The 21,167-nt window shown below is 41.5% G+C and overlaps 1 protein-coding gene across 1 annotated transcript in view; it reads right to left on the bottom strand.

Annotated features, from left to right (window-relative positions):
• SSTR5 (somatostatin receptor 5) overlaps nucleotides 1-21,167 on the bottom strand; it is a 154,746-nt gene that overhangs the window by 51,446 nt on the left and 82,133 nt on the right. Inside the window, exon 2 of the mRNA XM_086940538.1 lies at nucleotides 16,591-16,677. The gene's annotated coding sequence lies outside the window, so the exon portion shown is untranslated. The remainder of the gene's footprint in view (nucleotides 1-16,590; nucleotides 16,678-21,167) is intronic.

Here is a 21,167-nt window from a genome sequence, read left to right as displayed (position 1 = left end):
TCCGCGTTACCTTCCCTCTTCCATGGTTCCCATCTACAGAGTTCCCTTCCCCTCTTTGGTTACATCTCGTCTGCCAGTCCCATGTTTTCTCACCACAGACTTCATATTTTATGGAACTTTCTCAGGTAACTCTTGCTTCATTCATTGTCATTTCAGCCTCAGTAGAAATGTCCATCCCTTTTTAGGTAGGGCCTGGGCAGAGCATGCGCTGTTCTGCGAGGTATGCTGTACTGGGGTAGGGACTTGAAGCTCCGCCCGCTCTGTTTCATTCAGAAAATTGGGTGGTGATGAACAGAGTGTCTGAATTAAGCAGACCACTCTTACCCAGTCCAAAGATCAGGGCTTGATCCATCACCGTTATTTATCTCACTGCACCATCCCAGCTCAGAACCTGGCTATATGCAAATCAGTCTGTCCCTGGCCCAGTGCATCATGGGAACAGGGCAGACTAAACTACCAAGCCAATTCTTCACCAGAAAGGAGACAAGCTACCGGGGACCGGTTTCTGGCATTTCAGCCGTCTTCGGCCCGGCTTGCTTGAATCCTGATGGTGCAGTGAGAAAGGCACTCATGTCTGAGTATACCCTGTGACACCTATAGTGGCCAAAAACGATTCAGAAAAGGGGGTGGTGATGAACAGAGTGTCTGAATTATGCAGACCACTCTTACCCAGTCCAAAGATCAGGGCTTGATCCATCACCGTTATTTATCTCACTACACCATCCCAGCTCAGAACCTGGCTATATGCAAATCAGTCTGTCCCTGGCCCAGTGCATCATGGGAACAGGGCAGACTAAACTACCAAGCCAATTCTTCACCAGAAAAGAGACAAGCTACCGGGGACCGGTTTCTGGCATTTCAGCCGTCTTCGGCCCGGCTTGCTTGAATCCTGATGGTGCAGTGAGAAAGGGACTCATGTCTGCGTATACCCTGCCAAACCTATAGTGGCCAAAAACGATTCAGAAAAGGGGGTGGTGATGAACAGAGTGTCTGAATTAAGCAGACCACTCTTACCCAGTCCAAAGATCAGGGCTTGATCCATCACCGTTATTTATCTCACTGCACCATCCCAACTCAGAACCTGGCTATATGCAAATCAGTCTGTCCCTGGCCCAGTGCATCATGGGAACAGGGCAGACTAAACTACCAAGCCAATTCTTCACCAGAAAGGAGACAAGCTACCGGGGACCGGTTTCTGGCATTTCAGCCGTCTTCGGCCCGGCTTGCTTGAATCCTGATGGTGCAGTGAGAAAGGGACTCATGTCTGAGTATACCCTGCCACACCTATAGTGGCCAAAAACGATTCAGAAAAGGGGGTGGTGATGAACAGAGTGCCTGAATTAAGCAGACCACTCTTACCCAGCCCAAAGATCAGGGCTTGATCCATCACCGTTATGTATCTCACTGCACCATCCCAACTCAGAACCTGGCTATATGCAAATCAGTCTGTCCCTGGCCCAGTGCATCATGGGAACAGGGCAGACTAAACTACCAAGCCAATTCTTCACCAGAAAGGAGACAAGCTACCGGGGACCGGTTTCTGGCATTTCAGCCGTCTTCGGCCCGGCTTGCTTGAATCCTGATGGTGCAGTGAGAAAGGGACTCATGTCTGAGTATACCCTGCCACACCTATAGTGGCCAAAAACGATTCAGAAAAGGGGGTGGTGATGAACAGAGTGCCTGAATTAAGCAGACCACTCTTACCCAGCCCAAAGATCAAGCAGACCACTCTTACCCAGCCCAAAGATCAGGGCTTGATCCATCACCGTTATGTATCTCACTGCACCATCCCAGCTCAGAACCTGGCTATATGCAAATCAGTCTGTCCCTGGCCCAGTGCATTATGGGAACAGGGCAGACTAAACTACCAAGCCAATTCTTCACCAGAAAGGAGACAAGCTACCGGGGACCGGTTTCTGGCATTTCAGCCGTCTTCGGCCCGGCTTGCTTGAATCCTGATGGTGCAGTGAGAAAGGGACTCATGTCTGAGTATACCCTGCCACACCTATAGTGGCCAAAAACGATTCAGAAAAGGGGGGTGGTGATGAACAGAGTGTCTGAATTAAGCAGACCACTCTTACCCAGTCCAAAGATCAGGGCTTGATCCATCACCGTTATTTATCTCACTGCACCATCCCAGCTCAGAACCTGGCTATATGCAAATCAGTCTGTCCCTGGCCCAGTGCATCATGGGAACAGGGCAGACTAAACTACCAAGCCAGTATGCTTACGGAGAAAAAAAACTACAATCGGGCCTTCTCGGGGGCCGCTCCAAGAATTTGGAACTCTCTTCTCCCTGCCATCAGAAGACTTCCGTCTTTCGCTCGCTTTAAAAAGGAGACCAAAACTTTCCTAATGGGCAAATTCTTCGCATAACGTTCATATTACAATTACCTCAACGACCTGTTCCTCCCTCCACCTCAGCATTATCCATGGCTTTTACGGATGATACCGACCCTGCACTCCTGGGCATCCCACCCAAAAGCTGAGACTGCGTGCCTTCTTGTATAATGTATCTACCTATCTTTTTCATCCCAAATGTATCCAGGACTTTGTCTGCTTGTTTTCCTTGTATATTGTATCGACCTATTTTTACCCCACTGTTACCCTCCCCTCCTAAATATTTTTGTATACCACCCTTCAATCTTGTAAAGTGCTCTGATACCCTCACGGGTCTGGTTTGCGCTCTATAAAACTTAAAATAAATAAATAAAAATTCTCCTGCGACTTCTGGCATTTCCCTCTGTATTTACATTTAAAACCTTGCATCTGTCTGCATTTCCATAGTCCGTGCTTAAATGTGTCCTCTTCTGCTTTACATTTGAGACAAATGTTTGCTTGGAGACAGGTCCATCTAGAGCACTGGGAAAATAGGTTGTGTGTAATATTTTAAGTTGGATAAACCTGAAGTTTGATCTTATTGCTACCTCTCCGGGGTGTCTGAGTGCATCATGCAGTCTTTGCCCTCTGGGTCCCCTACATCTCTGACATCGCTCCTTTAAGTGTTGTCAGTTATCAGGGATATTATTAATAAGTGTTCTATAAATCTTTGAGCTTGTCCCCTTGCTCAACGTTTCACTTAAAATTCTTCCCTCCAAAAGACTTTTGTCCTGAATTTTACACCCAGCTCTCACCAAACGTGTCATGATTTGAATGGTGCAGCAGGTGCAGTAGCACTGGGTCCAAAAGCTCTAGGCACCCCACTAAATACCTAAAATTGTTATATTTTACTATTAAACAGGCAGTCACAGGTATAGTTACCTTGCAGTCAGCAGGGTTAGGATTTGAATGGTGCAGAAGGTGCAGTGGCACTGGCCCAAAATTTGTCATGACCTCCTCGAAACACCTAACATTGCTATAGTTTACTACTATAGGGCAGACACAAATGCAGTTATCTTGCAGTTAAATGTGTCTTGATTTGAATGGTGCAACAGGTGCAGTGTCACCAGGACAAAAAGTTGTCATAACTCCACTAAACACCAAATATCGCTATATTTTAGTACTAAACAGGCAGTCACAAGAGCAGTTATCTTGCAGGCAACAGGGCCAGTATTTGAATGGTGCAGTGGCGCCTTGCCCAAAAGTGATCAGAACTCCTCTAAACACCTAATATTGCTATATTTTACAACTAAACAGGCAATCACTATTGCAGTTATCTACAAAGCACTAGGGGCATAATTTCAAAAGTGCAGCAGGTGCAGTGACACAGTGGCCAAAAGCTCTAGGAATCCCTCTAAACAGCAAATATTGCAATATTGTACTACAAAACAGACAGTCGCATGTGCAGTGTCCTTACGGGCAATAGTGTCATGATTTGAATGTTGTCAGAACTCCTCTAAACACTCTGGACCTGATTCACAAAGGTAACTTATACTTCAGGTCTAAACATAGACTTTTGGTCTAAGTTTAGACCAAAAGTCTAACTTTACTACTACAACATGTAAAGTCCTCCCAGGACATACAAACTAGGGTTTGTGACCGGTGAGGACAGCGGACGGTGAGGAGGAGAGACCATGGCGAGGAGGAGGGCAGCCCGGAGATGCCGAGCAGGTAAGTGTTTATTTCCTATCCTTTTTTTTCTTTATTGGGAGTGGGAGCAGTGGCTAACTCCGCTCCGCCGCAGAGTCTGAGTTTTTGCCTGAGCTACACATTCCCAACAAAGTGCGGAGTTGGCAAAACTCTGCAAACTCCGCTGGCAGAGCGGAGTTAGGCACCCGGGTTAGTGCTGACCCTTTGATAAAGCAAATAGGCCCTGCCACTATTATTTTGCTACTTTGAGTCTTTGACAAAACAATAAGTTCTGCCTTATTTTAATTGACTCTGTGGGTGTTATGGGGTTTGGCAACTGCGGGGGATAAGTGTCAGCAGGGGGTTGAGCAGTCAACGGCTGTGTTGGTGGGGGGGTGGGGCACCAGAGGGGGTTAGATGAAGGGCTTGCGAATGTCACGCCACACATAGAGAAATGTCATCCACAACACAGCACTTTAAAGCCATTGATACATTTCTCTTCAACACATTCTATATCTCTTCAGCTTTTGATGTTCCTCACAGGCAGTTTCTCTTCTCTTCAACATCTTGACAGGCGCCTCTGTATGACTCTCCTTTATTAATTTTTACTTCTTCCATTTCACAGAGGGTTAAAGTTAATGTGCAGTTTTAATTCCTAATTATTTATTGGATTCTCCAATGAACATTATGTTATCCTTATTTACTTTGGTTCATATATGTAGTATTTAATCTTACAGCTCACTCTTCTCTCTTTTTCACTTTCCTAGATTCAGAATGCAATAGTGTGCTGTGCATCTTTGATGAAACTCCACTCACTGAATAATCTAAAGCTTGATTTGATTGTCCCCAGCCAAGAAACCAGTCTATCGTTATCAAGCTACAGAAATGTTATCCTCATTACTGGAGCCGTCTATCTGTGCCCTATAAATCTCACCACATGTATTTCGATTAATTTAGGTCCTTGGATGGGAACTTAAGGCACAGATCATAGAATTAGCAGCTGACTTTTTCCAAAACAAGAACATTTCTAATTGTTTCCTCCTAATCTTACTCATAATAATCAATAATTCATGAAGCGTTTTTGTAAGCATAACTGAATTTTAAATTTGAACCATGCTCTTTTAAGGCTATGAGCTTCTCTTTTGAAATTCTAGCTTCATAATTTTACACTAGAAAGAATTCAACAGCATTGCTCAGCCAGAGAATAAAATGTTGGTTCCACTTTTCATTTCATTTTCATTTATTCTTTATTTTCGGTCACTTGGACCATAAAAGATACAATTCATAAAATCATTACAGGTCAGTGCAGCTACTACATATTACATTTCAAAGATATAGTCAACATGTGGGACAGGGACAAAGATATCTTAGGTAAAAAAAAAAGCATTTTTTTTTTTACTCTCAGCCACTACACACTCAAGATTTACTAGATCATCAAACATTAATATATAAAATTTAGTTTTAAAAACAGTTATAAATATTACATCATTAAAAAAGATCATACACAAGGTGACCTCAGAGGGTGGATGGGGAAGGCTAAAAATAGTTTATCACACAAAAAGTTAAAAGGGATAAAAATAGACCTTGTGTTAATTCAGCTATGGATTAATATTTTGGGCTACATGCAACCCTAAAATTTCAACCCCATTCTTTTCCTAATCAGGAATACATTAAATAGGAATCTACTTACAGAAAAGACTATAGTTTGTGATGAGTCAGTTTTCAATATGCGCTCAACAACACTATAACTCCTTATGCCTAAAAGCTTACATAGGGGTCTGATCCAGCAGTTTCTGGCAGTTGTATACGATTGGCAAAAAATAATATATGGGCTTCATTTTCTATTTCTGATGTTACACATTTAGAACATGTGATATTTCTTGAGCCCACCCCGTTTCCTTTCCAACTAACCGTGTTGGAGCCTATTTGCAAGATACCATATCTAAACTGTAAGTATAAGGATTTAGCTAAGGGAGGTTCTATCTCATCCAAGAATGTATCTAAGGAAGCTACATCTTTAAATGCTAGAAATTTCGCAGTTAGAGGCCCCAAAGATGAATTGTGTATTCAGTTGGTATTTATGTGGGCCCAAAATATCATTTTTTGCTGTTTTTTACTTAATGATTGTAGCTGTTGTGGGTCGTCCCAGTAGTGTGGTAGGTCTAGCTTTTGCAACCACGTCATAACGTGATTTAACCATGGAATATCCTTGGTTTGATTGGCCTTTAAAATTTCAACTAAGCCAGTTTTATAATGGATCATTTCGGGAGTAGTCCAGATCCTGACCCAAAACAAAAGTGGTCTTAAGGTCGCATGATGGTCGGTACGTTTTATATTTAAATCCAATGAAACTGGCAGCAAAGGGGTCCTGTTGGGAAGCTTTAGTATTTGCCTGTAAAATGTATATTCTTCCCGCTCAAAGCTCTTCCTACACTGGGGGCCCCGAATCTCAGCTCCGTAGAACGCGGCGGATTGTGCTTTGAATTTGAATACCTCCAGTGCAGGTGAAACAGCTCTGCGTGTGCTAGCCTCGTGTTTTTTCAAAATTGGTACCGAATTCTGGACCATCATAATCCTGCTTTTTTCAATTTGACCTTTCCAGGTCATTTTGCTATCCAAGTTGATTCCTAGATAATTGAAACTGTCTACGTATTCCAGTGGCTGGTTATTTAAAACAATTTTTTTTTAAAAAGATTTGTGGGGGTTTAGTGACATGTATTTCATTTTACTGGAGTTTATTTCAAGTCCCTTTTGTAAACTCTATCTATCGAAGGTGTCTACTAGTGATTGTAGTCCCTTTGGTGTTTGAGATATTAAAATTGTGTCGTTGGTAAATAATAAAGCTGATACCACCTCTCCTCCCAGATGAGGAGAATCATGCGTACTTCCTGATAGAAAGTCGGCGATGTCGTTTACGTATAGCGAGAAAAGGGTTGGTGCCAATACGCACCCTTGCCTTACTCCTCTTCCCACCGGAATTGGTTTTGTTAATTCTCCCCCTGGCACCCAACGCACTGTGGCATAGTTCCCAGTATGTAGCTTAATTAGTTGCCTTAGTATTTCCAAAGGGACCCCAATTTTCTTTAAAGTCTCCCATAGCTGAGAGCGAGGGACTAGGTCAAATGCAGCCCTTAAGTCTATAAAAGCGACATAAAGGTTGCCCTTCCTAATTAAAATGTATTTCCAGTAAATACACTTTTCACATTGAGTGCCCCTGGCTACTGGATACTGTTCAGTCACTGACTCTCTTGAGTTTGTTGGCATATGCAAGTGCTGAATTCGACCCCATAGCAGACATTTGGGTTTGAGGGAAAATAGGCCATTGAAGATTGATTGTGGTAGAGAATGAATTCCAACATCTCTAGCACCATTTTGTTATCTTGCAAATAGGACATTGACCTGTCACCCTGATCTTCCCGCACGTGAGTCATACATATGTCTGATTTTGGTGTCCAACAAGATAAAGTCTAATTTGACCAATATGCAAGGATATTCCAAAATCACTCTAATCACCTCAATTAAAGTCATGTTCTATGTATTCGAATAGAATGTCTCTTAATATGATGATAGAAAGAACTTCACATACTTTACTTCGGTCTTCGGAAAATATCAGCCTTCCAGGAGGTTTAGTATATGACTTGTAAATTTGGGATATGAAATATAGTGAGGGTTTAACAGGAATGTCTTCATAAAACATTTCACGTTGTTATCATTTAAAAATCCCCATATGCACGATTCATTCACAAACACAGGAATGTTGTGGGTTTGATATCTTGCATCTGTACATGCTATGAGTAATGTGTATGGAAGCCATGGTCTGCCCTATGTTGGACAATATTACAATGTGTAAAGGTACTATACGTACATGCTGCAAGGACTAAGCTTAGAGTAAAATGTTGTAATAGGGATGTGGAAGTGGATGGAAAGAATTTACTGGTTATGATGTGCTTTGCATTATGTTACAATAGGATCACTGAAATAATATCGAGGGACAAAATATCGACTTGCAAAAATATCGGGGACAAAATATCGACAGACAGAATATCGAGTTTGTATCTACAAACAGGTAAGTACAAAAATATCGAGTATAAAATATTGTTTACAAAAATATAGTTTTAAAAAAATCGACTTTATTAAAAACAGTGTTAAATTAAATTAATATTAAAATTTAATTACTAAAATATACTTAAAAATACTTAAATTAACTTATAATAATTAAATAATAAATGAAATTAATAAAAATAAATTTTTACAATCATATTTGTTAAAACATATATATATAGTAACATACTATAATTAAATAGGATACTATTATATTACCGTACGATAGCAGAAGTGTAAAAAATACTATTCCCACTCCAAAGAGTGCAAGCGTAGAGAAAGCATTGGATAGCGTAGGGGTTAAAATTACTATTCCCACTCCAGTGGGTGCAACAGTAGGGAAAGCGTTGGATAGCGTAGGGGTTAAAATTACTATTCCCACTCCAGTGAGTGCAACAGTAGGGAAAGTGTTGGATAGCGTAGGGGTTTAAATTACTATTCCCACTCCAGTGGGTGCAACAGTAGGGAAAGCGTTGGATAGCGTAGGGGTTAAAATTTCTATTCCCACTCCAGTGAGTGCAACAGTAGGGAAAGTGTTGGATAGCGTAGGGGTTTAAATTACTATTCCCACTCCAGTGGGTGCAACAGTAGGGAAAGCGTTGGATAGCGTAGGGGTTTAAATTACTATTCCTACTCCAGTGGGTGCAACAGTAGGGAAAGCGTTGGATAGCGTAGGGGTTAAAATTACTATTCCCACTCCAAAGAGTGCAACAGTAGGGAAAGCGTTGGATAGCGTAGGGGTAAAAATTACTATTCCCACTCCAGTGGGTGCAACAGTAGGGAAAGCGTTGGATAGCGTAGGGGTAAAAATTACTATTCCCACTCCAGTGGGTGCAACAGTAGGGAAAGCGTTGGATAGCGTAGGGGTTAAAATTACTATTCCCACTCCAGTGGGTGCAACAGTAGGGAAAGTGTTGGATAGCGTAGGGGTTAAAATTACTATTCCCACTCCAGTGGGTGCAACAGTAGGGAAAAAGTTGGATAGCGTAGGGGTTAAAATTACTATTCCCACTCCAGAGAATACAACATTAGGGAAAGTAAATACTTCAAAAATAATTTAAAAAATATTATTGAATATCTATTAATAATTAATTAAAATTTAATAATATTAGTATACAATATAATAATTAATATATTAAATTTACTAATTAACAATAATTATTTCTATTGATCACCTATTAGTACTAATTAATAAAAAAAATTCAATTAATTATTTAATAATGAAAAACGATTTAACAATTATTTGAAATTAAATAAATATAAATACATGTAACTAATTAATTATTTATAATTTAATCACTTCCCACCCAATTCCCCTATAAACTCACAACCCGCTACAAAATAATTTTGTAAAATTTACATAATTACCAATTAATCCATTAATTAAAATTAATTACCAATTAAAATGTAATTAATTAACTATTATAAATTAATTAACTATTAATTTAAATTTACTATCAATAAATTAATTTAAATATTTAATTAATTATAACTAAAATACTTCCCACCCTATTCCCCTATAAACCCACAACCCGCTACAGAATTAAATTACGCAATAATTATAAAAACAAAAATCATTAATATAAATTAATTATAACATAAATACACACTTTTCACACATATTATACCATAAAAATACACTATAAAAAATGTGATATTATTAAAAAATCGATATTTTTTACTATCTATATTTTTTACAGTCGATATTATATCACTTACCTTAATAACGATATTTTGGTCATCTATATTCTGTCCTGTCGATATTTTGTCCAGTCTATATTTAAAAGTCGATATTATGTCCAGTCGATATTTTTGAGTCGATATTATGTCTGTGCACCGTTACGGATATGCAGAAAGACTGATACTGGAAACATTTGAGGCATTTGAATATTTAATGACAACTGTTTTCCTGAATGGAAAGTAACATTAACAGCATTAAATGGCAGTGAAGGAAGTCATGTGCAAATGATGTTAGTTTATTGGCATGTTTATATGTAGACTCGAAGACCTGCTCCATTAACAAATGTGTATAGTCCATTTGAATATGACAGCAGCTAAGGACTGAATAGTCTATCCGTTCTCAGATCTCAAATGTAGTATGTAGCATGCGATTAATAGATTTCCCTTGGCCCATAAACTCTAACGACGGAGTATTGTAGGAGAGTGGAATGGCATGGAATGTAGTAGAGTGTTGTAGAGTGGAGTGGCATAGAGTAAGTTGTTGTAGAGTGGAGTGGCATAGAGTAAGAGTGGTGTGGCATAGAATGGAGTGGTGTAGAGTAGAGCAGTAGAGTGGAGTTGTGTGTCATTGAATAGAGTGTAGTATTGTGGCATGGAGTGATGTAGAGGGAGTTGCACAGAGTGTCATAGAGTGAAGTAGGGTCATAGAGGGGCATAGAGTGGAGTAGAGTGCTGTAGAGTGGACTGGCAAAGAGCTGAACAGAGCATCATAGAGTGAAGAGGAGTGTTGTAGAGTGGAGTGTCATGAAGTGGAGTAAAGCGGACTAGAGTGAAGAGGCATAAAGTAGAGTGGTGCAGAGTAGATTGGCATAAAGTAGAGTGGTGCAGAGTAGATTGGCATAAAGTAGAGTGATGCAGAGTAGATTAGCATAGAGTGCATTGGACTGAGATAAGTGGTGTAGAGTTCATTGGTGTAGAATGCAGTGAAATAAAGTAGAGTGGTGCAGAATAAATTGCAGAGGTATAGAGTCGAATGGCATAGAATGGAGATGTGCAGAGTGGTTTAGAGGGCAGTGGTGTAGAGTGCAGTGACATACAGAAGTTTGTTTCAAAAGTGAATGAAGTGGCGTAGAGTGATGTGGTACAGAGTAGAGTGGAGTGGAGTGGAGCAGGGTAGACAGTAGAGGTGTAGAGCAGAGTAGCATAGAGGGGAAGTGGCATAGAGTACAATGGTGCATAATAGATTAGAGTGGCACAGAGTCTCGGTCAAAGTCCACTTTCTCCCTGCAGCTCAGCTGTGCCGTCTCTTGCCTTCAGACCCCAACCTCCTCCTTAGGATGGCGGTCGCATCCGAATTGGCCTAGCGGGACTGTCGCACCTCTGGTGCTCTGTCCCGTTTACCGTTACGGTGGCGGGCGAACCAAGTCCCCTCGTCATCGTAATGGGGCCCCACGTACCCTGGAAGACACAATCTGACATTCGACCTCTGTCTTTGAATGCACAGCAAATGTGACAAGATAAGAAAAAGATTTAACTATTTGCTTGTATAAATTCAGTACTTTTGGTCTGAAAGGTTTTGACCTAAAAGCTGTGTGCTTAGGGCACTTAATTTAGACCATTCTATCAGACGGCAAACTAGATTGGCTTTTACTAGTGCATGTGTGTGACTAAGGTGTTTGTAGATGAACATCTGAATTGCAATTCCACTATCACCCAAAATGGCTAGTCTCTTCACCATTCCAGGTTACTTCTCAACTTAGGTCCTCATTAATAGTGGCCCATGAAAATTAAATGTTCCCTATGTTCTTTTCAACAGGTCAAACATGCTGAAAGTTACAGAGGAAAGAATGCCTGAAGAGTAGCAGAGTGTACTGATTTTGGTGCAGTGAGCTCCAAAATTCCATGTTATGCCCCATTTTCCAGAGATGAACTTGGAGTAAGTGGCAATTATCTCTGTTACATTTCAATCAATGGGGTATACGACTTCAGCAGATGTGATAATCTCCACATCACCACCGGGGCCAAGCCACTCATATGAGGGCTTTTGTTGGCTCTACTTCAAAGACTTTGATGTGAAACTTAAGTATACATGGGAGGAGTCTCATCAGTAGGCCCCACCCTTAAGCTGGCTGATTGACAGGTTTGTTTAGTGCCCAAGTTTGTTAATCATTCTCTTATATTTGCTTCTATCTTAAAGTGCTTTGAGGCAACTAGTGCTGTTTAGAGTTTTAAACGAAACAAATATAACTAATAAAGCTTTTAGCATTTGCCCCAGTATAGCAGCAAGTAGACTAGGGTGGCCAAACGTAGGTTTTGGGTGCTAAGGTGGAAAATAAAGCAGAAATAAGCACTCCCACTATGAGGCCAGATTTAGATTTTGGAGGGCGGGTTACTCCATCACAACGGATAATCCGTCTGCCAAAATATAATTGCCATTTTATCCTATGGGATTTATATTTCGAAGGATGGGATAGCCATCAGGGTTTTGAAGGAGCAACCCCTCAGGCAGGATCTAAATCAGCCTCTGTCATAAAATTGTTAAATTGCAATAAGCACTTGTGGGAATAAAATGTATGATTTTTCTGACTGTCCATTTTTCACCTGATAAATTTCAGCAGGTCCAGTGTGAAAAATGTCCCAAAAATATGGGGATGTGCAGATTTTTATATGGTGAGCACCCAAGTCCACACATTATGTCGCATTTTCAAGCCAAAACATGTATTGTTGGTATTTATTGCATCCAATAAACAACAAACCCTTCACAAGAAAGTGATAATCGTGGCCCTAATGTGCTTGAAAGCTGTCCAGATGCTTCCCTGGTCCATGAAACAAATGCCGACATAAAAACATCACATTGGGAAGGTGAAACAAAATGGAGGCTCCGTTTGGTCTGTTGCATAAATCACCACTGACAAAAGAGTTTGAAGTGGATGTTGTGAAACTAAAAGGGCCAGATGGCCGCTGCCTCTGCTGAGATAGGGACAGGCAATGCCCCGGCTCCCTCTGCGCGCGACGGAGGCGCAGACGGATGACTCATCCACGGCTGGTGTCTCGTGCTTCTGAAGCACGCGGCGGCCGCGTGGGCAACAGGAAATCTGCCAGCCATTTTCAGAGTTGTGCTTCAATGGAAACGAAAGCCTTTTGAAATGCATCTCGCCTGGCCATTGCTAAAGGGTCTTCCATCCTTTTTAGCTGCCAGTGAGGTCTAAATTGGCCTCTAGGGCAATCTGGCAGTCTGGAAGGGCTGGGCTGACAGGTCAGTGTGTGGGCCGTTCTTTGGCTTTTTATGGGCTTGTTTTATGGTCTGCGAGGCCGGCTTTTACTGTTGATTTCCCTGATATGCACACAAACATTGCCTACAGTTAGCCCAAATGCATGCCAGTCCCATACTTGCAACACAACTATACAACTTTGCAAGTTCAACATATTTTAGTGATTTAATTCAATAATTACTCTGAAGTTTTTATGTCCATACAAAGTGATGGTGTCAACTCGAGAAACATGTGACCTAGGTCTGCACAGTATGAGCCATGATTCGCAAAGCTTTATAACTGTGCAAGACTTCATCTCAGAAATGTCATAACCTAGGCGTGACCAATGTCTATGCAGCGTGCAAATCTATGTTACAAATACAGAAATGTTTACAAGTGTGTATTATACAAAGTATACGTAAAGTAAACACTTATTAATGTTGAGTGTTTTTTCCATAAAGAAAATGAAAAAAGGACAATACTACTAAATGATGAAACATGCAGTTCCTTGTTGATGAATAGAATTGGGAACAGTAAAGTTGCGAAACCTGATCCCCTGAAGTTCTGCTTATATTTTATACAATTATTGGTACCATTGCAAAAAATGTGGTTCCTGTGGTTTAAAAGCATAACTGAGGAGCAGCATCATAGGCCATTGGTGACAAAGGTAAAAGATCCCTGCCTCTACAATGGCCAACCAAGTTGACAGAGGGATTGACTTCATTCAGCAGCCATTGACCCCATTTCCTGATTTGAACCCCCACACAATGCTGCACAATCTAGCAGCCGAAACCAACTCCACTCCACTGACAGATCTGCCAAGTCACACAGTACCACAAGGTGAGGTGGAAACCCCTGCATTGCTTAGATGAACTCCTTCGGGGGTTATTCAATCTTCCTAGCAGGGGTGGGCAGAACTCGCAGAATTTGATTCTTTGAAATTCCACAAAAGCTCTGCGAGATTCACAGAGTTCTGCCAACGGGCATAGATAGGCTCATCACGCTGCTTGCACTGTGATTTAATGCCGGGAGCACGTCCCACACTGAAAAATCGTCGTAAACGGCTCCACGAGGTGCACCAGAATACGCAACTAATCAAGTTGAGATTTTCTATTTGAGCAGAAGCTTTCTGACCGTGAACGGTCCCAACCTCCCTCATTAGAAAAATGTTACCAGAAGTCCTCTTAGCAATAGGAAATTGCACTAGGTGACAATAAATCTAGCTTGCGAACTTACTGTTCTGGCGCTGCACTTCAGAAACAATTCTGCCATGTGGTGATTGGCAAAATTTCCCCGGAACTTTGGGACATATTACCAAGTAATAGCGATAATTATCGCTATTGCTTGGTTAGAGACAAAAATTTATCGCAGACCTGCGGCGATTTTTATCGTAGATAAACCTTGGTTATCGCAAATGCGATAAAAATCGGCCGCAATGCATGAATTTCGATGAAAAGTCATGCATTACCGAGCTAATGCTCTTAGCAATGTTATCCACCTCCCATTGGATAACATGGCTAGGAACTGCTCAGGGCAGGTGTTAGCTTTTGGAGATATTCGCGCTTAGGGCGAATATCTCCAAAAGTTGGTAATAGGAGATAGCGATGTTAGTGACTGTTTCCAGTCGCTAACATCTTGGCACGCACACTTTGCATGTCATTAGTGATAAATTTCTCTGACATGCAAAGCGGGGCCCAAGATGGTCGCTATCTCCTACTAGCCGTCGCTAACTGGTGTTAGCGACAGCTAGGTAATAGGGAGATAATTTTATCTCTGCTTTCTTGGCTTTTAAAGCCAAAAAAGTGGAGATAAACCCCCTTGATAATATGCCTCTCAGTTTTACAAGAGTAACACAGAGTCACCAAAATTCCACCAATTCCACTGGCAGAGCAGGATATTTTGCATACACTTACTTCATCAATGGATGCCTCAAAAGCATCTGTTTGTGTGTTTTGTTGAAAGAGTGAGAGTAGGTGTGTGGGCCCATACAAGACCTGGAAAAAAAACATGCCCTTAGTTGTCAGTGGTGTCACACCTCCCTGTGCTCCTCCAGGGTTAGTGAGGAGATGACAAGTTTAACCCGTTAAGCGTGCCGCAAATTCCGCCCCAGTGCGGACGTTCCATTGCGCGGGCGGAAACAGAACATTCAGCGGACGTGCGCAGCACTAGCGAGGTAGTGCACGCGACGTCCGCCGAATGTTCGCAGCACTTAACGGATTAAATCTCTGTCCCCTTTACCAATAAACGCAACCTCAAACCTCTCTATATTCCTCCCACATGCTGAAAAATTGTTAAAGATTGGCAGTTCCGCGCCTCCCCGCCCATCCCCTGTATGGCACCAGGCACACTGCATACGTTTACTGGTGATACCGAAAGGTCCTTTCATCCTCCATTTTTCTTCTAAAGAATGCTCTTTTTTAGGACAAACTGGACAAGGAAATGATCTTGGAGAGGAGATTTTGTAGTTTTTACTACACCAAGCAAAGTCCAGTAAAATTGGAAAATGTCGGTCTACTGCTGATCTGCAGAAATTTTCAAATGTTGCCTACCCTTGCAAGCATAGTGAACAATATATAATAAGTGGACTGGTCAGGGGCATGCTTTTGAAAATAGTGGTAGACCCCAAAGTCAGAACTTTGAAGGTATTCTCAAAGCCTTTGACACTTAGAAGTGTTTGATGTAGATGATGGCCACACTACACAATATAGGGCTAGAAAGCAGGCACAAAGCCCATGTTGTGGTGAATGCCCTCGTGTTACCACACAGACTGTAACATGTATCAGGTACACATTTTTCTGAAAGAAAAATCCATGATACAGTTGTAAATTATGCAGAAATAGGAGTAAACTGCATGTTTCATCATTTAGTAGTATTGTCCTTTTTTCATCTTCTTTATGGAAACAACACTCAACATTAAAGTTGCAAGAGGTATATGAAATTGTGAGACTTTGCCGCACTGAATTCGTGTGGTATTCTGTGGAAAACTTGCAAAGTTCATTGCAAAGTTTTCTTTTCTTTTCCAAAGCAGTCTTTGCAACAAAAAACACGCCTCGAATAAAACCCAGCAAATGGTCAATTTGCAGATTTTTTTCAGGAAAATATGTTTTGCAGAAATATCAATCTGCAAACTGGATTTTTGCTGAGTGTTTGTCAGCAAATCTATTTGCAAAAAAATATATATCTGCAAATAGAGTGTGGGGAAAACAGCATGCTAAAAAGAAATCTAGTGTCATCACAAAATAAAATTAATTTACTTTTTTGCAATTTGCCCCTTAACTGCAGCCGAATTGTGGGGCAGAAAACTACAGCTAAACCGGCGATAATGGGCTTGATAATATGGCCTTGTGAATTCCAATAGAAGTCTATGTTCTGGTGTGAACATGGGCTTCTATGGGAATTCTCCAGGGCATATTATCAAGCCCATTATCGCCGCTATAGCAGCAATTTTCTGCCGCTAAAACGGCGATAGTTTTTTAACACCCTGCTTGATAATATGCCCACGTATTCCAAACACCTCTACCTTCCAGAAGCCCCTCCCCCCAGTACTCACAGCATGGCGGACTCCAGCTCACTTGATGGGGATAGTGCATGGATTGTTGCTTGCTCTTTGGTTTTTTGGTAATTCTATGCGGTAGGGCTAAGGAGAATGGAAAAGAGGAAACAGATATTAAAGGAAAGAAATGCATATTGAAGAAGAAACAGATGAAAGAATTAGTGAAATTTATGCGAAAGGGAAAGGTAGAAATACATACGAAAGGGAAAGGGCGAAAATACATATGAAAGTGAAGGACAAAAATACATATGAAAGGAAAGGGCAAAAATACATATGAAAGGGAAGGGCAAAAATACATATGAAAGGGAAGGGCAAAAATACATATGAAAGGGAAGTACGTGACTACATATGAAAGGGAAGGAAAAAATACATACGAAAGGGAAAGAAGGAAATACATAAGAAAGGGAAGGAAAAAAATACATATGAAAGGGAAGGACGTGACTACATATGAAAGGAAGCAAAAATGCATACGAAAGGAAAGGACGAAAATACATATGAAAGAGAAGGTAACAAATACATATGAAATGGAATGACGTGAATACATATGAAAGGAAAGGACGAAATACATATGAAATGGTAGGACTACCATACATGTTAATGGGATGATGGGTGCATGAATGGACGAGCAAGACAAACGAATGAAAGCATGGAAGGAAGAAACGGAAATGATTGTTAAAAAAAGGGTAACATACATATAAACGACAGGGAAGGAAACAACATGCAAGAAAGAAACGAAAAAGCATACAAAAACAGAGAAGTCAATGAACATGAAAGGAAAAGCGAAAGGAAATAATGATTTTGCTGTTGTGTGGTGAATGTAGACGAGTTGTGCAGGTATGTGTTGAGGCCTGCCTTGAAGTATTTTGATATGTGTGCCTGTACACAGATGCATAGGGTGATTCGGCGAAGCTAATGGAGAAGCATGCAGTTTCACAATAATTTGCCCTGTTGTTTGAGAGCATTTTAATGGCTACCCCCGAACTGTGGGTGATTATGAACCAATCAGCTCCCCGCTGGCCATGTGCGCCTGTTCAGCGCCAGCCATCAATTATGCGAAGGTGTTCCATTCAGAGCGGCTTCAAGTACATCTTGTGCAAGGAGAGCTGTCCTTAGCATGTACAGCTGCCAATGAAACTTACAAACATTGCAGTGGGAACCATGCAATAAGCGACTGTTGGAGCAATCCGCAATTGTATGTTGAGTGTGCCTCCCCTTTATATACTGCAGTGCTGCATCTTCCATACTTAGCTATTGATTGTGTAATGACGGGCCATATGTATCAAATCGTTTTTGAGTCGCAAAGGCCGAAATTCGCAGAATTTCGGCCTTTGCGATTCGCAAACAGCCTTTTTGCATTTTTTACAATGTATCAAAAAATCGCAATGTAAGGAATCGCAATAATTTGCGATTCCTTATTTTGCCATAGCATTTAAGGAATCGCAAATTTTGCGATTCCTTAAATGATATGTATGATACATTCTTGAAGTGCGAATTTGTGTTAAGGAATCGCAATTTACCACCAACTTGTAGTTGGTGGTAATTTGCGATTTCTTATAATAATGCCCTATTTGGCATTTGTGAGGGTGGTATGTGACACACATACATGCCCATAGGGCATGTATGTGTGCCACATGCACACACATGTAGATTTCAGGGGTGCGGCAGGGTGTCTTTGAGACACCCCTGCACCTTTGTAATATTTCTCAAATTGCGATTAGCAAATTGCGAATTCGCAATTTGAGAATTATTGCACCATCATTCCTAAGGGCCTCCTGGCCCATAGGAATGCATTGGAAATCATTCTTTATTTGCGAATTCGCAAATTTGCGAAATCGCAAATAAAGAATGATAAGGAATCGCTACAAAATAGCAATTTTCTACATACATACCGTTTTGCGATTTCTAAATAGCAATTCGCATAAAATCTCTATTTAGAAATTGCAAAACAATATCTTGATACATCCGGCCCGTGGTGAGTAGAAATGGGTGAAATGTTCTTTTTGACTAAGGGAAATATGGCAGAGGAGAGAATTGTGGGTAGGTTCAGGAAAGGAGGCACTGTGGCCTTGAGGCAAGTCTGACTACAAGAAAGTGCACACTTCCTCACAGCTGATGAGTTGTGAAATAAACCCAAATAGGGTTTTGTTATCACACTACTGTCAGTTAGGAGAGCTTTGTGTCTCCTTTTTCCACACATTCTTCTGCAATTAAGAAGGAATAGGCAGGGATGTTTAGAAGCCCTGATGAAAGCCATCTGACCCATTCAGGCAATATTTTATTCGGCTAAAACATGTCAGCAAAATGGATTGTTGAAACCATTGTGCTTTAATTGAACATCCCAATTTCGATTTTTAACCATGATAAGGGTATTCATCAAATAAAAGGGAATATTCTGGGTATATCCATAAAACTTTTTACTTTAACTGGAGCCCTGCATTTGTCCAGAACAATATCATGTACGCGCTCCCACTTCTTGGTTGAGCCCATCCATACAGTTTTAACCTACCCGGACGTGGGAAGACATCAAAGTTGAAGCATGCCATCAAATGGCCAGTGAGGTGTTTTCTCCTTTTCTTAAAATAACTCTGTATGATATTTGCCAGATTTGGAAGCAGGAACTTATTGTCCCTGGTCCACACACCTTGCCAGTAAAACAACCAGAAATGAATGACTGTGAAATTCTCAATTTTGGGGGGACCTGTTCTGTGTAGAAGCAACTACAAGAGTTAATTTCAATAAGCTTCATAGACAGCTACTAGATGGCTGTCCAGGATGTGCGTCAGAGGCAGTTCACAAATTGTTTGAGAGAGGTGTTTTCTTTGCTTATCAGTGGCCAATTAAAATGGATCTAACACCTAGCCCTACTCTTTTTGGTTAAAAGGACAGACAACCAGATTGCTGGAAGAACAGCAATCTGTTTGACCACCCTTATAGCCAATCAAAATAGGTCCCTTTAGCTTCCAGCAACCAATCACAATTGCTGTGGGTTGTACACACCTCATTTGATCTGGTTTTGCTGTCAAAAGAGGCGCCCCTCTAACTGTCATAAAGCACGGAAGAGTTACCAACCCTATTTGTCAGTTAGTAACTTTGAGCAATGTGTGCGCTTTGAGTATGACAGTGGAGGGCATCAAAGGAGCAGACAGCAGCCCCATGGACTGATGCGTGCTCCTCCTCAGGTCCCTTTCTCAATGTGCCACTCAATGGCTCAATGGTTAGAGGCGGCAGACCCGGAAGCTGAGATCTGCCCGGGACCAGGGTTCGATTCCCAACGCGGCAGGGTCTTGGGTCAAAATGTCTGCGGGCTTGATAATTCTCGCCTCGGCGCCTACTCTAACCTTGGGCTCCACTCTGCAACTCTGGGCAATAGCTTGCTTAATCTTCACCACGGCCCCTTCAACGCCAGGGATGCCTGGTCTCACCTTGGGGGTGCCCAGAAAGGACCATCTCACAGGGAAAGCCAGGACGGGTTCCCCAGCGGTATACAGCGCCGGGACGCCCGCGGTGTGGGCAGCTGTGCGCTTTACAAGTATACAATATTACAATCAGTGTCTCTGCAATCAACGGGTTGCATGAACCGCAATTCCTGAATGCGAATGCAAAGATGGAGGTCTGCTGAACTTGCCGTCCTGTATTCTGCATTTACAATGGATGCAAGGATTCACAACAGCATTCCTGCCTAGTGAATATTGCGCCTCATGCGCCTGATGCGCACAATCAGCGCATCGCCCCCCAGGGTCGAAACGTCCACACAATCCTTTCTTTTATGAATCAATTGTACAAAATCTACTACGACCCAAGAATCAATTGATGCACCGATTAGATTATTGTATATACAGTTGACTTCGCTAAATAATTCTGTGATTTAACATTTTTGTATGTTGTTTTAAATGTATATTAGTCTTACACACAATATATGTGGTTTATATGTTTAATTTTTGTTTGGACAGCAAGACTAAAGTTTTAATACAATTCAAATAAAGCATGACTAAAACGCTGCTATAACTTACATTGTGGTCAGTGTGTTTTGTGCATCTGGCCAAGCTGTTCTGTGCGTTGCAATAATCAGCGGATTCCACCAGGCACTTCAGCTGCTGGCCATCACAACTTGGTCACCAGGAGCACAAACATCAACACATCTTGTGTATCAGAGACCTACTGGCGGCAGCAATTAGACGCACTACCATCCATCCATCACCTTTCCACGTTTTTACCAGCCATCTGCCTCTTCTGATTTGAATCCGGGCTTTAGCGTGTTAATATAGAGGACTAATACGACTCGCCTTTGCCACTTATTACCACATAGAGGACCCCTTTACAGACAGTCTCTACGATAAGATTTGCCAGCCTTGATTGTTACTAGGACACATTCCCAGGATTGGGTTGTTGGATCTTGAAAGACCACGCTTATGTTAATGTTAATGTTATTCGGCATTTATTAAGCGCTCGTACGCCCGGGGGCTTCATGGCGCTGTAGGAAGGAACAAGGCGCGACAGTCAATGGTGGAGATGAAGCAGCTCAGTGATGTGCCTGAGAGAAGAGCCAGGTCTTCAGGGAGTGTCTAAAGCTGAGG

Source organism: Lissotriton vulgaris, chromosome 10, assembly GCF_964263255.1.
Source record: "Lissotriton vulgaris chromosome 10, aLisVul1.2, whole genome shotgun sequence".
Taxonomy (NCBI): Eukaryota; Metazoa; Chordata; class Amphibia; order Caudata; family Salamandridae; genus Lissotriton; species Lissotriton vulgaris.
This window is presented reverse-complemented; position numbering and strand designations above follow the sequence as displayed.